The sequence below is a fragment of the Ursus arctos genome, unplaced genomic scaffold (genome assembly GCF_023065955.2).
Source record: "Ursus arctos isolate Adak ecotype North America unplaced genomic scaffold, UrsArc2.0 scaffold_31, whole genome shotgun sequence".
Taxonomy (NCBI): Eukaryota; Metazoa; Chordata; class Mammalia; order Carnivora; family Ursidae; genus Ursus; species Ursus arctos.
In genome coordinates, this window is record NW_026622997.1 from 2,145,001 (window position 1) to 2,154,047 (window position 9,047).

The 9,047-nt window shown below is 43.2% G+C and overlaps 1 non-coding gene across 1 annotated transcript; it reads right to left on the minus strand.

Moving 5' to 3' along the window:
- Positions 1–7,026: 7,026 nt before the first annotated feature.
- TRNAS-AGA (transfer RNA serine (anticodon AGA)) lies at positions 7,027–7,108 on the minus strand. Its single transcript has one exon. It is a non-coding gene; the product is annotated as a tRNA-Ser (tRNA).
- Between the last annotated feature and the right edge of the window lie 1,939 nt (positions 7,109–9,047).

Genomic DNA, 9,047 nt, shown 5'->3' on the forward strand with positions numbered 1-9,047 from the left:
GGATCACCTGCCCGCTGTACCAGAAAGCAGATTTTGTGAATGGAACACAGACCTTCAGGTAAAATGGGATTTTTTTTTTTTTTTTTAACTTAAAAAGTCCAACCTCTCGTGCCGCCTGGGCAACCGGGAGCCCTGGGATGAGAGTCCTTTCGGCGTGAGCATCCGTGCTTCGAGCAAACATGTCACCCAGCAAAGCCTGAGCCCGGCGGCCCTGGGGATGCGCGGAGGTGCGAGCCCGGGCTCTGGCGAGCGCTTTCTCCCGGCTGAGCGGGCCCTCACTTCCAGCCCGCGCGTCCAGGGCCCTTGAGCACCTCGTCCTCCGCCAGAGCCGGACGCCCACGACCACACTTAGGAGGGAGTGGGGGGTGGTGTTTGACCACGGGAACGGCAGAAGCAGCTAGTGGGGCGCGGGTTACAGGGCCCACGGCAGCATCGTCTGCGACAGCGAGGAGTATCGCCTTCCTCATTAAGGCATCAGGATGATGCTGTTCGCATCACGGGGCACCACGGAGCCGTCGAGCAGTTAGGGCTCTGTCGTTTTACCTGGAAAACGTGCGTGAACCCTAATACACAAAACCACAAATACAAATAGTCCCATTTATATAAAATGAAACTCCAAATTAAACAAGTACATTTTTTTAAAAATCTGATGGGATACTCGCGAATCTAACAACACAAGTAAGTGGAATGGAAGTGAGCGATAAAAATGTCTGTTTAAATTACGTTTGTATTCTTTAAATTTTTCATAATAGTCATTGCTTTCTGCATTATTTATATAATGGGGAAATATAAAAATGGAAAAACAGGTTTAAATCAATATGCCACTACATACTCTTACATTAGAAAACCGGACGTGTCAACAAAAACTGAATACTAACTTCCCTGGGGTGTTGGAATCATAGCTACTCCTTGTTTTCTTCTTTCAGCTTTTCGCTCTCTCTCAAATCTGGAGGCAAAGTATAGTATTTCCTTGCATTTGGATTTAAAGTGTCCACACTTCCTTTAAAATTATAGGATGATTCTACATCACTTGTCATCTGCTTGAAGAAACAAGGAGTGGTGTGGCATGGAACTTGATCTCGTAAAAAACCTGATCTGATATCTACCATCTCTCTACTTCACATTGTAGAAAGTGACTTCTGATCAATAACCTCATTAAACCCTCGGAGCAGTTCCATGAAGTCCCACCACCCTCATTTACACACAGAAGCGCGTGCAGAGAAGAGAAGTTCCGGCTACTGAACTTCGGGATGAAGGCGTCTTAGTCCCCGCGTCGCCTCAGGGACAAGGAAAATGACTCCCTTGAACTGAAAAGCAATAATCACTTCTTGCAACCCATGGATAACCCCACTTGGTCGTGGCATACCATCCTTTTTAGAAATTTCTTGATTCAATTTGCTAAAATGTGTTAAGAATACTTGCAACTCTTCTCATGGGGAACATGGGTCTGTGACTTTTTTTTTTCTCAACCCTCATTTGGTTTCGTTATCAGGGTAATGTTGATCTCATAAAATGAATAGGGTAGTGTTCCCTCCTCTTCTAATTTTTGGAAAAGTTTGTGTATATACAGCATTCTTCTTTCTTTAATGTTTCAGTAGAATTCACCAATTAAGCCATCTTTATTGGCCCGGACTTTACGAATTCTATCTTATTTGTTTGCTTGTTTATATTGTCCTGAAGATTTATTTATGTATTTATTAGAGCCCACATGGCAGACTCCTCGTGGAATGCAGAACCCGATTCTGGGCTCATCCTAGAACACTGAAATCATAACCTGAGCTGAAACTAAGAGTTGGATGCTTAACCGGCTGAGCCACCCAGGCGCCCCTACAAATTCTATTTTAAACAGATATATGACAATCTAGATTCTTCATTTTTTCTTGAATGAGCTTAGTTTGTGTCTTTTGAGAAATTGATGTTTCATCTACTTGGTCACATTAATGGACATAATATTATTCATAATATTCCTTTACAGTTTGTAGAATCTGGGTACATGTCCCCTCTTTCTTTCCTGATATTGGTAATATGTGACTCTTTTTTTTCCTGATCGGTCTGGCTAGAGATTTGTCAATATTATTCAATTTGTCAAATAACCAGACTTTGGGTTTCATTGATCTTCTGTACTGTTTTTCTGTTTTGTTTAATTAATGTTTGCTTTTCTATTTAATATTTCTTTCCTTCTGCTTATTTTGTGTTTAATTTGCTCTTTTTTTTTCTAGTTTCCTTTTTTTTTAAATTAACCTTTTTCATTCCAGATTTGTTAACGTACAGTGTTATATTAGTTTCAGGTACTTTTTCTAGTTTCTTAAGGTGGAAGTATAATTAATTTATTTGAGAACTTTGTTCTTTTATAATATCAAAATTTGTTGCTATAAATTGCTCTCTATACAAAACTTCAGCTGCAGACCCTTTGTTATAGTTTGCTTTTATTTTCTTAATGAAAAACTTAAATTTCCTTTGTGATATATTATTTGACTCATGGGTATTTAGAAGTATTGTCTTTAATTTCTGGTATTGATTTCTGTTTCGATTCTGTCATGGTCCGAGAATATGTTTTCTATTATTTCATTCTTTTTAAACTTAACAAGATTTGTTTTATAGCCCGAAACACAGTTTATCATAGTGAGTATTCAATGTTACTTGAAAATTATGTTTTCTGCTGTTGTTGGATAGAGTGTTCTCTAAATCGTAGGTAGGTCAAGTTTGTTAATGATGTTGTTTAAATCTTGCATATTCTTACTGATTTTCCTGACTAGTTGTTCTATCAATTACTGAAAGAGATGTGTTAAAATCTCCAACTGTAATTGAAGAATTTTTCTATTTTTCTTTTCAGTTTATCAGATTTTCCTGCATGTATTTGGAAATTCTGTGATTAAGTGCAAACATATGTAGGATTATTATGTCCTTTTGATGTATTCACCCCTCTATCATTACAAAATGTCCTTCTTGATCTGTTTTCAGGCATTAAGGTGGCTTGATTTTTTCTCATTTGTTTTCCTTCTCCCAGGTGTCAAAGTTAGTCACTGTCTGAAGATGATTACTGTCTGAAGTAAATGGTTTTGTATATTTTATTTGGTGTTCTAGTTTAAGGTGGAAGAGTAAGTCTGGTCCCACTTGTTTTTTTACCATGGTGAAAAACAAATCATTTTTTCACTGGTCATTTTAAATCCACCAATCTGACTTTATTTTTAAAGATTTATTTATTTATTTATTTATTTGGTGGGGGGGCTCTGTCCCGTGGCCCCAAGATCGTGACCTGAGCCAAAACCAAGTGTCGCTGCCCTAGCGACTAAGCCACCCAGGCAACCCCCTCCCACCAATCTGACTTGAAATCTTGGAGGGATATCATCCTTTTCTTTGTGTCGAGTTTATTCACCTTTTTCTTCCATGACCCTCTTCTTGAATATAGACATTTCTGCAACTAATTTTATTCCTGGTCAACACCGTGAGAATTAATAGTTGGAACAAGTCCATGAACAAAGAATTGCAGTCAGCGTTCAATAGCAGAAACAGAACCATGGGGGATGGTTACATACATTTCATGTGTATATATATTATACATATATTTGTATGTATATTTGAGAGATTTGTAGAAGCTGGTTAGTAGTCTCCGTAAATGCTGAGGTGCTGTGGCTCAGAGTCCATGGGGCGGTTTGATCAAGAAGGGAAGAAAGATCTGAAGTGGGGAAGATTAGAACAAGCTGGAACCCACAAGCATGGATGGGAGCCCTACGGGATGGACTGAAATCTGTGTTACTTTGGTGCAGGTGTCCTTCTGTCCTGCTGTCCTTCTAAATGAAGCCAGGGCTCTTCATTTAGAGCTAAACACACACTTTTACCCGAGGAAGAAGAGGCTGAAGGAGGATCCAGGGGAAGGTGGGGCTGTGGCGCGCCCAGCTGCGGGCCCCTGAGCAGGTAAGTCAGCACAGGACTCAGAGGGAGCTACAAAATGGCGGCCACTTGACTTCTCCCTCCAAATCCCCAACAAGAATGGCTCTTGGGGACCATCCAATCAGAAACATCCAGAAAAGGGAATTCTGGGGAATGTAGTTCAACCCGACCAAGTTGATATAGATATGAAGATAATGTTTTGGTATTTACATATGTAATAATCAGTAGTACACTGTCTTAATTACTGCAGATTTATAAGTAATTACATATATCTTGATATATATATTGTACCAGTCTTCCAACTTTGCAGTTTTCTTCAATAGCTTCTTGTTTTTTAAGTTGCTATACTATTCCAAATGTGTTTTTATTTTTATTTTTATTTTTTTAAAGATTTTATTTATTTATTCGACAGGATAGAGACAGCCAGCGAGAGAGGGAACACAAGCAGGGGGAGTGGGAGAGGAAGAAGCAGGCTCATAGCGGAGGAGCCTGATGTGGGGCTCGATCCCACAACGCCGGGATCACGCCCTGAGCCTAAGGCAGACGCCCAACCGCTGTGCCACCCAGGTGCCCCCAAATGTGTTTTTAAAACAGTGAGTTAATTTCCATAAAATACATATTTGGAGGTTGATTGGGATTTTATTGAATCTATTGATCAATTTGGAAATAGTTGTCATTTTGATAAAATCGAGTCTTTCAGAAAATATAGTATTTCCCTCCATTTAATTTCCACCAGCAATATTTTGTATTTTTAATGCAGATTCCTGCACATCTTTTGTTAGATTTATTCCTAGATGTTTAAGTTTTGGCTGCAAATGAAATATTTGAATTTTAATTTCCACTTGTTATACATATATGCATTTTGTATATGGTCTATAATGAAAAGAAGAAACAGAAACAAATAATGTTTAATCTTAGCTGAAAGTGGGCATCTACATATTACTTCAAATGTGAAGCAGAGAGACTGAAGAAATAATTTAGCAGATACCCCTGCTGCACAACAACGCTCATTTGCGCTCTCCCCACTAACATTTAAATAACGTCATTGTAATAATTAATGTTTCATTCAAAATGTTATTAAAACTTCAGGTCTATTTTTGTCCTAGAAGGGTGTTTCTTGATTATGAACTTGGATGATGAATTCATAGATGGGGCACCTGGGTGGCTCAGTGGTGAAGTGTCTGCCTTCGGCTCAGATCATGATCTCAGGGTTGTAAGATCGAGTCCCATGGTGGGCTCCCTGCTCAGCTGTGAGCCTGCTTCTCTCTCTGCCCCTCTCCCTGCTCATGCTCTGTCCCTCTAAAATAAATAAATAAAATCTGGGGTGGGGGGAGTGGAAGAAAGCTGATGTAACACTCTGCCATTCAACGCATTTCTTTTTTTCCTGATACAAAATCATGGGACGGCAGAATGATTTGATTATATTCACCCTTCAATCATGCATGATATTGCTGTGTGATACTTCCATCTTGTGTCTTTATCCTAAATATCAGTCATTAAAAATAATGTGTATCAATTTCCTTGCTTACTATAGAATTCTGCATACTATTCTTTCATATTTAATAATTTCCTCATCACCTATGTTAACATCTTATGTTCAAATTATGCTTGGGTTTTTATTTCAATGAGCATTATTTTTTTTTAATTAATTGATCTATTGGCTTTTCATTCAACTTTTTATTTTGACATAATTTCTAATTTATGGAGAAGTTGAAAGAATAGGACAAAGAATTTTCATAAATCCTTCATCTATATTCACCAAATGTTAACAACTTATGACATGTGCTTTATTTTTTCAATAAATACAGATTTACGCATATATAATTTTTTCCCTTAGGTACTGAGAGTGAGTTTCAGACAAGATGTCCCTTTACCCCTAAGTATTTCAGTGTTTTCTAAAAACAGGAACCTTCTCTTTCCTATCCACAGAACAATTAGGAAATCAGGATTAAAACTCTTAATTTAATTTACAGACCTTGTTAATGTTTTGCCAATTGTATGGATCCTTTATTTTAAGAAAAGTAGATTGCATCTACTTGTCGTGTCTCCTTAGTCCTTGAATCTGGAAAAGCTCTCCACCCTTTGTCTTTCATTTCATTGATATTTATTTATAAAGATTTTACCTGTTTGACTAGGAGAGAGCACAAGCAGGGGGAGCAGCAGAGGGAGTGGGAGAAGCCGACTCCCTGCCAAGCAGGGCGGGGATGGGGGCTCAATCCCAGGACCCTGGGGTCATGACCTCAGCCGAAGGCAGAGGCCCAGCCCAACCGACTGAGCCACCCAGGTGCCCCCATTTCATTGGCATTAAAAAAAACCCAAGTCGGGCAGGTATTTTGTAGAATGCCCCCTACACCTGAGTTTGTCTGATGTTTCCTGAGAGTTGAATTCAGATTATGCGCTTTTAGCAGAAAGCCACACAAATGAGGTTCATCACTGGGAGGTGCGTGATGTTGATTGTTCCGATACTGGAGATGCGAACTCTGATCAATTGATTAACGAGGTGCCTGCCTCGGCTCTCCACGGTCAAATTACGGTTCTCCTTTTGTATACCCATCATATGATTTATGCGTTTCGCTTCTAGAAAAAATATAAGGTAAAGGAAGAAGTAAGGTAATATGTGAGTGGAAAAACAGGCGCGGTTTGTCGGCGCCGCGAGAGTGGACGGGAAGCGCACGCACGCGCCCGGGAGGGGACGCCCGCGCCCCGGGCACGGCGAGGCCCGGCGGTGTCCCCGGGGTGTCCCCGGACCGCGTGGGGCTCTGTGGCTGGAGGTAAGCGCCACACCTCGGGTGCGACTCCTGCAAACCCAGCGCGGCCTGGGGTCTCACGGGGCTGGCTTTCCCAGTGACAGCCGTGTTCTGGCCACAGGGCGCGCGTGGAGAGGAAAATCCGGGGGGGTTTCAGGGACAGCAGAGAGGCGGCATCGCGAGCCCCGCGTTTCGCTCAAAGAATAACCTGGTCGGTTGGCTTTCTTTAGTTTCGTGTGTTCGGGTTTTTGCCCGCGAAGGTAATTGTTTAAAAAACCACCGCAGGACACAGCAAACTTACAAGTGAGGGACGGTGCCAGGAACTCAGTCACCGGGGTTCCCCTGCAGTCCTGCCGGGGCAACCTTAGGGGGTCGCAGAAAAACACGCCGTAGTCGGCAGGACTCGAACCTGCGCGGGGAGACCCCAACGGATTTCTAGCCCGTCGCCTTAACCACTCGGCCACGACTACACGCAGGCGTGAGCGCACGCTCGCTCCCGTGGAGCTCCGGGGCCGCGCGCACCAACGCGCCAGAGCTCGCGGCCGCGCGGCGGGGAAGGCGCTGTGGGAGGAAAGCGGCCCCCCGGGACCCCGGACCCCGGACCCGGGAGCCCCAGCGCCGCCAGCAGTCCCAGGTGAGTTCAGGTGACCCCTGCCTGCTCCGAGCGCAATTCCCCGGCGGCAGACCCGCGGGCGCCCGGGCCCCAGGGCCGAACCGTCTCCTTCTGCGCCCGCGCTCCTCCCTGGGGGACCCCGCGCCAGGCGGGCTCCGGGCGGGTTCCAGGGGGTCCCCAGGCGGGGGACTGCTTCCGCTGCTTTGTGTCCGGGGTGGGGGGCGCTCAAAGTGATGCAGCCCCCGCAGCATGTCGCTCCGCCGTTGGCTTCTTTGGCCCCACGCAGGGGCTACTTTAGCCAAATTTAACCAACGCAACAGGTTTTGTTTTTCCTCTTACGTTTCGACCTTAGTTTCTCTGTCAGTGTTTCCCCAAGTCTTGAAACTGATATTTGTCTATCCTGCTTGGAAGGTCTGAATCTAATGTTTTAAAGAGGGAGGACAAATGTATTTCAGGTGGCGGCGCAGGCGGTGGAAAGATTCACCTGAGGCCGAACAAGGGCGATAGAATACAACATGGGGCGGGGGTACAGGACAGAAGAGGAGAGTCTGGCTGCAAGGAGGCCGTGGGTGGGGGCTGTATTCAAAATGGGAAAGTGAGGGGCGCCTGAGTGGCTCAGTCAGTTAAGCTCCCTGGACTCTTGATCTCAGCTCAGGTCATGATCTCAGGGTTGTGAGATGGAGCCCCAAGGGGTTCCGAGCTGAGCATGGAGGCTGCTTGGGATTCTCTCTCTGCCCCTCCCCCACCCCCTAGTGTGCTCTCGCACTCTCTCTCAAATAAATAAATTTAAAAAATGGGAAAGTGAGGAGGTATGGGGATGTCTGGAATTTTCGCTTGTTGGTAACTGTGCCTGGTTGTAAGTAGCCCGTTGCCCGCCGGGGCTTCCGGGTGTTTTGCAGTGGGTCAGCTGATGGGCCTGTCTGCATTCAGCCGGGTGGTCCCTGTGGGCCCTCGTGCCTAGATCAGGTTTCCATTGCTCGAACCTGTTGTCTACAGGCTTCACATTTGTAGCAAACCTACAACATGTTAGGTAAGTTCCTTTGGAACTCTAGTTTGAAGGAAGTTGAATACCTAAGAAATAACAGAAGAGAAACGTGTCATGCTTTCAAAGACCACAGGAAAAAAAAATGGGTGCAATTAATATGAACTGAATTTGTTGAATCAATTTTTTTCTTTTTTACTTAGAATAAAAGTAACAGGGATCCCTGATGGTTTCACCGTTTTTATTTTTCTCCCCATTGACGTGTGTGGACTGGGGGAAAAAAGAAGGGGCATAGGACAATAGATTCAGACAAAAGTGAATTGGAGTTCAGCTGCAGGAAACAAAACCATTCTAGCCATTTTAGTCCCAAGCTGGAAACAATCCAAAGTCCATCAACAAGAGAAAGGGTAAATAATTGGTTTTCATACTAAGGGATAGTAGAGCAATGAGAATAAATGAATTTCAACTGCACACAAATTGGAAAAATCTTACCTCATATTAAAGTGATACCAGACATAAAGAGATGTATATGATTCTATTTATATGTAGTTCAAAACAGACAAAGCAAATTTATGATATTAGAAGTCAGAAAGGTGGTTGTTGACGGTGGTTATGACTGAGAAAGTCCGTGAGGCGACCTGCTGGAGATGCTGAGAACGGTTGTTTCTCATTCTGGGGTGCTGGGTACATAGGTGTGTTCACTTTCTGAACGTTTCTTAAGCTGTATAATTACAGTTTATCTGCTTTTCTGCATTGATACTATATTGTATATCAATAAAAATGTACTTAACAAAACCTCTCAAGCTATTTTAAG